General features: G+C 37.2%; 1 long non-coding RNA gene across 1 annotated transcript; it reads right to left on the bottom strand.

Annotated features, from left to right (window-relative positions):
• Positions 1 to 2,675: 2,675 nt before the first annotated feature.
• LOC112182106 lies at positions 2,676 to 3,365 on the bottom strand. The gene is made up of 3 exons (XR_005808683.1): positions 3,113 to 3,365; positions 2,902 to 2,985; positions 2,676 to 2,810 (listed from the first exon to the last, which is right to left on the bottom strand). It is a non-coding gene; the product is annotated as an uncharacterized LOC112182106 (long non-coding RNA).
• Positions 3,366 to 11,304: the final 7,939 nt, after the last annotated feature.

Genomic DNA, 11,304 nt, shown 5'->3' with positions numbered 1-11,304 from the left:
TTGTGGCCCCCATTCAATTTTGCTGAAAAAAATGAAGATTATTTTTGGGTTGGGCTGTGATCACTTACTCAATTTTAGTCTAAAAATTGTCTACTTACTCCACCAAGAGTTTTTTAACCTCATTTACCTAATCTAACAGTGTTTGACAGTACTGCCCTCATTTTAATTAACAAAATTACACTCGTATCTCTCTCTCTCTCTCTCTAACCTCGTCTCAGGCTCTCTTTCTCTCTCTCTCTAAGCCACCACGCCCACCACTCCACCGTCGATGTCGGCCTCCACCGCCGCCGCTCTGTCCCACCGTCAGACCACCAGAGGATGACGCCATCCAACTCCACGATCCCAACCTTTCTGGGCTTCGCCGGTTTTGTTCGTCAGATGTCCGGGAAACTCTCCACGCCGGAATCGGGTCTGGGCTTCGCCAGTTTTGTTTGTCAGATATCCGGGAAGCTCCGAAGCTCCAAGCCGGAATCGAGTCTGGGCTTCTCTTGTAGGTCTCGGACGATGTCAAAACTGTGGTCTATTGGGGGGGCAATAGACAGATTATTGCCCCCCAATAATTTCTTAACTGTGGTTAATTAATCACTAAAATTAGAGTTTTGATAAGTCTTATGTTGTTTTGAGTTTATTAAAGTACAATAATCTGTCAATGATAGAAACTGGTGATTTTTGGGGTGGTCTATTGGGAGGCAATAGACATTATTGCCTCGCAATAATGTCTTAACTGTGGTTCATTTATTACAAGTCATTTCAACAAAATGCTGCTAGATTCATTAACCAACATAATTAGGTTTATTGGGGTCATAAAAAGTTTATTGCCCCACAATAATTTTTTTATAGATGGTCAGAAGTAACTCAGTTTGGTTTTGAATTAGTTTACAAAAGTATTGAATTTAAGTCCACAACGAATTGGCTTTTTTTCACACTCTCCACTTCACTTGAACCGCTTCACCCTAGGCCTCCCGGGTGGCCTCTTAACAAGAATAAATGCACCTAACAACAAAAGGATCACCCATATTCATGCAAAAATTAACAAAACAAATATATTATTGCCCCGCAATAAACAGATTATTGCCACCCAATAATATATCAGAAATACCAAAACACATTAGAAGCAGTCTTTAACACAAAGGAAAATATCACTGAACACAATTATAGAGACTTTATAACAATTAAGACACATTATTGCCCCCCAATAATCTCGACTCCGGTTGACAATTTTGCCCACAATTCCAGTCATTTTGCAACAATTCAGGTTGACCGTTTGCCTTCATACTGATTTGACTCCGATTGCAACGACTCCGGTTGCAGCCCGGGACCGGAGAAACAATCAAGTTGTGATTTCCTTGATGATCAGTCGTCGGCGAGAGAGACAGAAGCAAATCGAAGACGTACCCGATTCTACTGGCAGTCGTTGATTCCTTCAGAAGGTCCAACCCGGCCTCGCCGAGCTTCTCAGCAATGAAGATCGTCGGCTTGACGTTGAGCTTGGCCGCGGATAGCACGACGACGAGTTTCGGCGAGGCGATGGCGAGAGCCGGCGTCGTGGGCGACCTGCTGGAGGGATGGAGGGAGGGAGAGAGAGATCCGACGTTGTTTGGAGAGAGAGAGAGCCTATCTCTCTAAGTGAGAAAGAAGGAGAGAGCAAAAAAGTCCCAAAAAAATATAAAAATAATAAAAAAAGAATTAATTGGGTATTAGGGAAATAATCCCTTAGAGTGTTTTGGGTAAATGGGGTTAAAAAAATGTTAGTGGAGCAAGTGGGCAATTTGGTGCCTAAAATTAGGTAAATGATCATTTCCCCTTTTGGATTTGTACTGCGAGTGTTTCCTTTGCTAAACAAATTGAACAAATTGATCATAGGGTTACCTAACCTATAAGCTCTTCAATCGTTGTCCATAATACTGCACAAGGAGAGTTTTTGATGAGGATCCTTAAAATGAGGATTTCATGATGACTTTTTGATCAATGATTGTGAGACCCACTTTTTGGTTATATATTGGTAAATAAACTGTTAGATGTTTAGGTATGCATGAGTAAATCACTTTTGAAATTTTTCTTCCAAATTACTTATAGTTAAGGTATCGAACTAGATCATTGATATGGACGAACCAAATTTGCTAAACCTGAACATTTCATTTTCATAAATAATAAATCATAATTTTGAATGCCTTAACGATTTTCAATTTGGTTGAAAATTTACAGAAATGATCTACTCATGAATATCTAAACATCTAACAGTTGATTTGTCAAAATGTGAAATAAAAGTGGATCCTTACAATCGGTGATTAGAAAGTCCTTATTTTAATAGTTCTTATTAGAAGCCCACCCATACTTCACATCTCTGCATTTGGTCGCTCGCAAATACATAGAAATGTCACAAATAGTCTCTGAAGTTTGCGTCATTTGATACTTTGAGAGCATGTTCTCATACAAAAATATTAATCAATATGTTCTCATACAAGAACTCTTCTGCCTTTCAAAAAAAAAAAAAAAAAAAACTCTTCTGCTGTACCTCAGTTTTTTGTTTGAAATAATTAATTAATTAAGAGTAGAAAGCACTTAAAAAGACATCACAAATAAGAGCATACAATAATCATGAATGGTTTCGATCCAAACTAACTTGAGTGGTAGCTTGGGACTAGAATAATGCCAGGTGAACCCAGGGTCGGTCCTGAGCTTTTGATGCCCAGGGCAAAAAATTTGTGTGTGCCCAACTAGCCAGGAAATCTAGAATTTGCTTTTTTCTTTCTTGTTTTTTTTTTCTTTTCTGATCGAGATTGACTTGCAAATCCAACTTCTAATTGCACCTAATATTGAAAATTGAAAACCGATGAATGAGCAGGTTGTTAGAAATCACTTTGAATGATAATTGATAAACACTGGAGCATAGAACAATACCCGAAAATCTGGAATTTGCTTTTTTCCTTCTTGTTCTTTCTTTTCTAATCGAGATTGACTTGCAACTCCAACTTCCAATTGCACCTAATATTGAAAATTGAAACCAATGAATGAGCAAGTTGTTAAAAATCAACAGAACTCAAAAAACAAGTAACAAGGCTTTTGATATCCAAATTTTCATTGGATATCAAATTTGAAGAACACCCAATACCTATTTTGATTTGACCTCAGCCTACATCGATGGAAAGCTGAAAAATTCGTATGATCACCGTAGAATAATAGAAACATAGAGAGGAAAAAGATTGGGTGATGGATGAGAATGAACTGAAGAATTGAGTAACCATTGAAACCAATTTAAAGAAAAAATTTGCTGGGTTTCAAGGTTTGGGACTTTGGAAAGAGCAAGAGATGCTTGGATAATCAATTTTGTGTCTGCCGTTGCGCGTTGGAAGAAGAAGTAAAGACGCAATCTACGTCTAGAAATCTAAATTTTTTTTTTTTTTAACATTCCACTCTTTATACATATATAATTATATATATATATATATATATATATATATATATATCAAATCTTATTGATAAAATCTGGTGCCCCTTCTATGTTGGGCCCTGGGCTGTCGCCAATGATGCCCATGGGCAAGGCCGGCCCTGGGTGAACCACCTTTTCACCTATATCCCCCTTATGTGGCACAATTACGTCATTTAATGAAATTCTTTGATAGGTTGGGCTTGTGCCACCATAAGGTTGGATGCAGGTGGCCCGACAAGATGGTTCACCTAACATTACTCTTGAGACTATGATGATTATTTCTTGCTCTTCCTAAGGCTATAAACGAGCTGAATTAAGGAGAATACCAAAACGCACAAGCTCAGCCCATACAGTTAGTAATGAGTTCGAGCTTGGAGAGCAAGCTTGAACTATTTTTTTTCAAGCTTAAGCTTGACTCAACTTGATTGATTTTTCTTGCTAGAGTAAAAGTGGGAGCATACAATAACCAAGAGCGCTCAAATCCAAAAACTTGAGTGGTACTTAGAGAATCTTCATAGACCTATAAACGAGTCGAGTCGAGCTAAACCAAGGTGATCAAGCTCGGGTTATTTATTAACGAGCTTGAGCTTGGCTTAAACTTGAATAGTTTTCTCCAAGCTTAACTTGGCCCAACTCGGTTGATTTTTCAAAGTGTAATCTTGGTTGAGTCAATATAAGAAAGATGTTTAAAAATTAGGAAATTTTTAAAAAAAAATACACACACACACACACAGATCCTATTCAGAGTGAGGTCTCACTCTGAAATTAATGTGTGAGGTTGGAGTTTAGAGTCACTTTTCGGTCTCATATCCACATCTCAACCGTTCAGTTTTTAAGTACTAATGTATAGATTATCTCTGCAAAATTTCAGCCAAATTGATGGTCGTTAAGGCATTGATAACTGCCTTAAAGCTAGTACGGTTTAGGGTGGACAGATTAAGTTTGTTACTTTGTTTAAGTGAGTTAGATGCCTTAAAGATCATTAAATTAGTTGAAAATATGCAGAGATGATCAATACTTTAATACCTAAAAACTGAACGGTCGAGATTTGGATATGAAACCGAAAAGTGACCCTAAACTCCAACCTCACATAGTCGGGATATGGTGACTAAATCCTGTTTTTCTCCTATGTGGTGGTTGTAGATGTGGATCTTGAATGACTCGCGACCTGTAGTGTTCGACCATGATATCTCCTCTCGACTTTTTTCCTGCTTATATTAGGATATGTCTCTTCCCAATATAGGTTTCTAGTCCGCCTTTCAAGTTAGCCTTTATGCTATTTCCTTACCCCTCTAGTGGTAAGGCGCTTGTTGGGTTTTCTTTTGGTTAAGAGGCTCGGTGAGAGAAGTTTACTTCAATCTTGAGTTGTTTTTCCCAGTGACTTCTTGTGGCGGCAAGTTTGCATATTTGGCAACATCAGTGTCACCATTGGTGGAAGCCCCATACCCAAAGTTTTTCATCTGTGTTTGTTTTATAAATTTGTATTTTTCTAATATTATTCTACCGTTTTGTTTTTACTTTTGTTTTCTAGCATTGGTTTAATTTGTGATTTTATTAACTAATAATTTTGGGAAGGTAATGATAGAGAAAGGAAAAGAGCCTTAAATTTTGCTCAAGAGAAGTTGAGGGAATGATGCAAATTAAATAGTAAATTTATACTATTTTTTTAGTGGTAGAGTGTAGTTACTGTTTTTTTTTCCTCCTCATCTATATATAGCTTTGTTTTGTTTTTTGAGAAGTTAGCGGGGAGCTCCCAGTTCTTTCTTAACTTTTACCCAAAAAAATTGATTATTATCTCTTTAACTGCATATTGTTTGATTTACTAACTTTACCCTGATAAGATTTAGAGATGATGGGTTTGTTTTAAAGGTTATTTTATGTAAATCAAAATTTGGTGAAACTTTGAGGGTCTTACTTTATGGTAACTTGCCTCATACCCGTGCATTGCACATGTTATTATTGAAGATAAGAATAATATGCGAATTTCTGTGTCACTCACTTTTTCAAATTATTCATATTTATGTATTTCATTTTTTCTTTTATTACGATGACCATTTTGAATTATTATTTTTTAACTACAAAGGGTATTACAAGTAATCCATAATTTAGTGAAACTTTTGGGTTGATTTTATAGTGCGTGTATATAGGACCTTTCTAGTGAGGGATCTCTTTTTTTGGCCATTTTAAAGGATTGCTAATTAGACCAACTTTTCGATCATATATCAAGATTTTAACATTTAGTTTTTAGAGATATATATATATATATATATATATATATAAGTAGATCATCTTTGCAAATTTTCAACCAAATTGATATTCACTAAGACATTCAAAACTGTAATTTACTATTATGAACATGAACGGTTCAGGTTGGAGAGATTCGGTTCGTTCATTGATTTAAACTAGTTCAATACTTTAACGATCATCAATTTGGCTGAAAATTTGCAGATTTGATCTATACATTAAGACAAAAAAACTGAACGGTCGAGATGCCGAAATGCGATCAAAATGTGGGTCTCACAAGGTATCCCTTAAAGTGGCAAAAAAAGAAAGAAAGAAGGATCCCTTAATGGAAGGCCCCTATATATATATATATATATATATATATATATATATATATATAGGGTGAAGCTTCGCTTCGAAATTAAAGTGCGAATTTAGAGTTTAGGGTCACTTTTCGGTAGCATATCCACATCTCGACTGTTCAGTTTTTAGGTACTAATGTATAGATCATCTCTACAAATTTTCAGCCAAATTGATGGTCGTTAAGGTATCTAACTCGCTTAAACCAATGGACGAACTAAATTTGTCTAACCTGAACCGTACTAGCTTTAAGGCAGTTATCAACGCCTTAATGATAATCAATTTGGCTGAAAATTTGCAGAGATGATCTATACATTAGTACCTAAAAACTGAATGGTCGAGATGTGGATATGCCACTGAAAAGTGTCCCTAAACTCTATATGCTCACTTTAATTTCAAAGCAAAGCTTCATTCTTGATAAAATTTGTGTGTGTGTGTATTATTGTGTTTGAAACCTAATAGGAGACTCATCATTAGGCCTTTATACTTACATGGCTTGAAAATACTCAAAATAGAAAAGAATGATAATAGAGGGAAGAACAAGGATTGTCAAAGAGATGAAAGTATTGATGTTACGTCCCGTATCTCAATTTACTTGTTTACTAGTCATTTGTACGGTAAACGACAATTACTTTCACTTTTTACTTTGTTTCGATACTTTTAGTGGACCAAAAAGTTGACTTTTTGTTCAAGTTAGTTATTGAGAAAATTTTATTCACAAAAGTTGTAGAGGACGTTAAATTGAGTCTGTGGATATGTGGTACGCTCAAATCGGAGTTCATATGTGAGAGTTATAATCGAAAAACTAAAGTTACTGTTTGGGGTAAATTGGTATATAAATCGAAAGTTACTGTGGTAGGTTTTCATTTCCGAAAACCCACCGCAGTAACTCTCTCACTCTTCGGGTTTTACTGTTTTTAGTCGTTTCTTCGCCTTCCGACCACCTGATGGCGTGCCACCGGTCATTTTAGGACCGCCTCCTCCTCCTTGACAAGCCTATAGGGGTGGTTCACGACGGATTGGTCGGGAAAGAAGAGATCAAAGCCAAAATCGATCACTGTAGTAGTTGGCTTCAACCGGCTATTTCTTCCGATTCACGACGGTTCCATCTTCGACGAAACCGGTCATTTTGGAAAACCCATTCTTCGCTGAAGAATCCCTCCAAGCCTCTTGAAGCATTTCGAAGCATGGAGGACGAATCAAAGTTTTGAAGATTTCACTGTTCAAATCAGGCATCTTTCGATCAAGCTTGATTTCCGGCCAACCAAGATATTTTTAGGCTTTGTTGTTGTTGAGGAAGTTGTTTGGATTGTCGAGATGATCATGTTGATGAAATTTGGTGTCCCGAATCGGAGTTGGCCAGCGACGTGTGGGCGTCGAGGTGATCATGTTGATGAAATTTGGTGTCCCGAATCGGAGTTGGCCAGCGACCGTTATGGGCGACACGTAGGAGAGGTTTTGGTTTTCTATTTTTAGCTAGATAAGTTACTTGTGAGTTGTAGAACTTGTAAATATGAATTTTGGTGGCAATTGGAGAAGTTTGTTATTGATTATGAATTTTCGATGTTTGGAGTTTCGGATGTCGATTTATGGGAATCCAACCTTCGGATTTCCCTTGTTTCCACTATGGAGTACTTAAATCGACGGATTGTTGTTAGTGGTGAAATTTGGGTTGAATCCGAGAAGTAATGGAGATGTTGGTTTACTGACAAGAGCATTTTAATGCGACATTTTACATGTTATTTCCTCATATTTACTTGGTTATTTCCTCAAATAAATCTTTCTTTTTAAAGAAAGTTTCTATTTGTAGTAATTTTAATAAAAGTTTCTATTTTTAGGTCCCATGGAGCAAATGGAGCTGAAATGAGCTTAAAGGAGAAAGAAAAGCTAGAAAACTTTGGAAATGGCTAAGGCAGGGCACAAGGGTTGCAAAAATTGAGCTAAAATGAAGAACTGAAGTTTTCCTGAACCAACCAGGAAAACCTGTTCAAAATAGGAAACTTTGTCAAAGCAAGACTCATGAGTCAACCAGCAAGCATGGTCAGAAAAATGAAGACAAATGGTGAAAAGTGAGGAGTCCTGACTGCACTAGGGGAAAAAACGCATGAAGGGCCAAATTAGGAAATCTGCCTGTGCAAGTTAGTCAACTTCGACAGAAAACTGAGAGCATCTCAGAAAGAACTAGATAATGATCTTTATATTGATGGAAATACTTGAATGTCTAGTTTCCATAGATTTTTACGGCTTATCAATATCATTTTTCTAGAAGAAGTTATGGCCGATTTAGTACAGGAAGGTCAAGTTGCGCACGAATTGGACTTTTGACTGGAATTTCTATTTTGAGGCCCAAATCACATCGGGAAGCCCATTGTCGAATTTATGCTTCATATTTAAGATAATATTGCACATTGCAATGTCCTAGAGGCTTCGAGAAGAGTTTGGCATCATCCTTGGAGAATTTTAAGGGATTACAACATGCAGAAATGATGGAAACAAGTCTAGATACGTTGCTTGTTGCTCACACCTCTTTTTGGAAGAATTTTAGGGGATAAAATCAGAAAATATTCATTCAAATTCATCAAATATTATCTCCCTAGAATCAAGGTGCAATTTTAAAGGCTTCTGATTGGTTGGATGACACAAGAATGCTGACGTGGATTTATCTGATTGGTTAGAGCTGTGTGGATCAATCAGATAATTCCTAGTAATTAAAAGAAGGATCCAGAAGCCCTAGACATCTCTTATATATAGATGCACGCTGCAAGCCTCATTCATTCATTCTTTCATTTTTTCTCAACATCAGAAAAATTCTCTCCATTCTCTAGTCTTCAAAAGCTCTGCGTCTCAACCAAGGAAGAGAAGAAGTCATGCAATACATCAAGATCCTAGCCGCTATCCACCCTTGTGTTATCCCTAGAAGATTGCTTGCTTTCAAGGATCTTCAAGTTCTTCGTCTCAACGCTTTGTCATTCATCTTTCACGGTGTATTTCATATTTTTTTTTGTTTTCCTTTGTTTGATTCGTAGAGTTATGAATTCTAATTAATATGACGTTAAGGGCAAAGTTTAAAGCCCGTTTATATGTTTTGAAATAAAGTTGTGATTTTTATATGTTGATTTGTATGTTGCTTAATTGATTTTGGATTATGGAAAACTTTTATATGTATGTGTTCTTTGGTGGCCAACTTAGGATATATGTATGTAATTGGAGCTAGATTTAGGTAAGCAATTCACCTAATAGTTTTGTGAACCTAAATCATAAGTAGTAAAGGCTTTGAACAAAAGTCGAAATCAATTAAGGAGGATTGCAAATAGATGAGCTTTCTCATACTAGGTTGTGCACTTTGGTTGACATCCTTTCTTTGTTCTTCATACGTTGAATGTGTTCTTGATTAGCTAGCTTTCTAGACTATGATTGCATGTTCAATAGGATTAATTTAGGTGCTTTCACTTAGATTAATTATTGAAGGAAAGTAAAATATGAGAAATCGTTTGCTTACTAACGTTTCACATGGTCAACTTATTTCTCATGACATAGAATATCAACTATAGGATTTGTGATTGGATTTCATTCATATGGATGTCGTTTTGGTATTTGTTCCTTGCGTTCCACTCTTGTATATATGTTTTTTTATTTTCTTTATTTTATTTATTTAATTTTTGACTTAAAAATCTAAAACCCTCTATTTGTGTTTACTTGTATATATTTCTTTCTTTGTTTTATTTTTGTAAATAATACTTCATACTTTTTATTAATTCTTTATTTGTTTTTACAATTACATGTGTACCCTCAATCCTCGGCTAGATCGATCCCTACTTATTCTATACTAATGATGACATCTTGCAGGGTTAAATTGCGCACTTGCTTTTAGCGTATCATTTATGAGGGGTTCTCAGGTTTCATTTTAGAATTGTATTTAATTGTAGAATTGTTGTTTACGAAATATAATTTTGTACAGGACGAGGTACCGACCAATCGCTCCACGAGAATCCTTATGCTTGGCTACGTTAGTTGTATACTGTGAATGCATTAGGTCCAAATAGACTAGCACTTGAAGACCATCGAAAGACCTAACTTTCCCAATAAGGTCCAAAATCTAGGGCCAGGCACCCTCTTTGAAAGCCCCTAAGAAAACCCAAACAACTCAGCCTTAAGCCCAGGTCCAAAAGCCTAAGCCCAAGCACGAGCCAATCTAGTAGGAGCACAGCTAGCCCACCTCGTCTGCTAACGCGGCATTGCCACCACCTTCGGTGGCCGCCCTTTCCAGCACCCCATAATCAGAACTAGAAATCACCAAAGATGGAGCCTACTTCACCAAGACCAAGCAAGAACAACCTCAAATCCAGTCAATGCTGACTGAACAATAAGCCGATCAACCCCTAACGCCTCGATCGATCCTTCGCCCTAACACGATGTCTCTGATTGATGCGATCCTGCCGCTACCTCCTGATTTGCATGAACCAAGTTGCGTCCGGAAACTCACCCTCCTGTCGACAATACCAAGTACCCAAATCGGCTCAACATGCCAAAACATGCCTCTCAACACTGCAAATAGCGTGAATATCCGCCGTCGAGAACTAGGATTTCACGGTTTCACTCTTCCTCTTTATTACAAAAATACAATATATTTATAGTGAAATAAATCAGAAATCACACCAATATATTCAACATTTTTCTCCATTTTTTATTTATTTCATAACAATTAGTCTGGAAATCGACAACCATGGAAAAAAGTGTTTGGAGTGTTTGCCAAAATGAAAGACGACAAAGCTGCTGCCCTAAATAAAATTTTCTCAATCTCGTTTGAAAAAGTGTTTGGAGTGTTGGGCAAGGTACTCTCACTTACACCGCTAAGAAACTTTTATTCCCATTTACCCAATTTAAACATCAAATGACTGTTTTTCCCTCAGCCTAATTAATAAACTACAGACTTTTCTCATTGATCTCTCTCTCTCTCTCTCCCCCCCCTCCCTTCCTTCCCCTGCCGAGTTGACTCAACGAGTCACAATGTTCTTCCTCCGAGTCCACTCAGTGGACACCAATCACTAGTCAGCCTCGAAGGCGCCGAGTTCACCACCATCTCTGCCACTAAGCGTTGAATTTAATCTGCTAGGCCGTTGAAACAACCCAAGCTTCATGTTCTACTTCAAGGCTCAATTTAGGGATTTGTCCATCAAGAAGTCCTCGTAGTCCTTGGCCTTAGATTAGATTTTGGGCTTGCAGGACTGTATCATTTGGTAGAGAATACGTCGATTAAGGGTCTTGGAGGGGCCAGTCGTGGATGGATTGTT

This window comes from Rosa chinensis, chromosome 1 (genome assembly GCF_002994745.2).
Source record: "Rosa chinensis cultivar Old Blush chromosome 1, RchiOBHm-V2, whole genome shotgun sequence".
Classification (NCBI taxonomy): domain Eukaryota; kingdom Viridiplantae; phylum Streptophyta; class Magnoliopsida; order Rosales; family Rosaceae; genus Rosa; species Rosa chinensis.
The sequence above is the reverse complement of the archived record's forward strand: the minus strand, read 5'-3'. Positions and strand labels throughout refer to the sequence as shown.